Here is a 1,157-nt window from a genome sequence, read left to right as displayed (position 1 = left end):
TTTTCACTTTTCAATTTTCGAAAACCACTAACACTTATCCTCCTTTAATAATTCGGACCGCCTCCCTCTCTATAAGTTTGAATTCCTCTCTCTACCTCGTCCCTCTATTCTTCTTTTCCTCTGACACATCAAGGAATCTCTATACTGTGACATAGAGGATTCCATACTTTCTTTGTTTTCTTCTCTTTCATATGAGTAGGAACAAAGATAAAAGCATTCTTGTTGAAGTTGCTCCTGAACCTGAAAGGACTCTGAAGAGGAAGCTAAGAGAAGCTAAAGCATAACTCTCTGGAGAGGACCTAACAGAAGTTTTCAAAAAAGAAGAAGACATGGCAGCCGAAAATAATAACAACAATGCAAGGAAGATGCTTGGTGACTATGCTGCACCAACTTCCAACTTCTATGGAAGAAGCATCTCAATTCCTGTCATTGGAGCAAACAACTTTGAGCTTAAGTCTCAATTAGTTTCTCTAATGCAACAGAACTGCAAGTTTCATGGACTTCCATCAGAAGATCCTTACCAGTTCTTATCTGAATTCTTGCAGATCTGTGATACTATTAAGACCAATGGGGTTGATCCCGAGGTCTACAGAGTTATGCTTTTCCCTTTTTCTGTACAAGACAGAGCTTGAACATGGTTTGACTCACAACCTAGAGAAAGCCGGAACTCTTGGGACAAGCTAGTCAATGCTTTCTTGACCAAATTCTTTCCACCTCAAAAGATGAGTAAGCTCAGAGTGGATGTCCAAACCTTCAGACAGAAAGAAGGTGAATCCCTCTATGAAGCTTGGGAAAGATACAAGCAATTAACCAAAAGGTGTCCTTCTGACATGTTTTCGAATTGGAGCATCATATGTATATTCTATGATGGTCTATCTGAGTTATCCAAGATGTCATTGGACCACTCTGCCAGTGGATCTCTTCATCTGAAAATGCCTGCAGAAGCCCAGGAACTCATTGAAATGGTTGTAAATAACCAGTTCATGTACACTTCTAAAAGAAATCCTGTGAATAATAGGATGACTCAGAAGAAAGGAGTTCTTGAGATTGATACTCTGAATGTCATATTAGCTCAGAACAAAATATTGACTCAGCAAGTCAATATGATTTCTCAGAGTCTGACTGGAATGCAAGCTAAAGACGCCTCCTCTGAAGGT

The 1,157-nt window shown here is 39.6% G+C and overlaps 1 non-coding gene across 1 annotated transcript; it reads right to left on the bottom strand.

Moving 5' to 3' along the window:
* Positions 1 to 728: 728 nt before the first annotated feature.
* LOC127746961 (small nucleolar RNA R71) lies at positions 729 to 832 on the bottom strand. Its single transcript, XR_008008766.1, has one exon. It is a non-coding gene; the product is annotated as a small nucleolar RNA R71 (small nucleolar RNA).
* Between the last annotated feature and the right edge of the window lie 325 nt (positions 833 to 1,157).

Source organism: Arachis duranensis, chromosome 4 (genome assembly GCF_000817695.3).
Source record: "Arachis duranensis cultivar V14167 chromosome 4, aradu.V14167.gnm2.J7QH, whole genome shotgun sequence".
Classification (NCBI taxonomy): domain Eukaryota; kingdom Viridiplantae; phylum Streptophyta; class Magnoliopsida; order Fabales; family Fabaceae; genus Arachis; species Arachis duranensis.
This window is presented reverse-complemented; position numbering and strand designations above follow the sequence as displayed.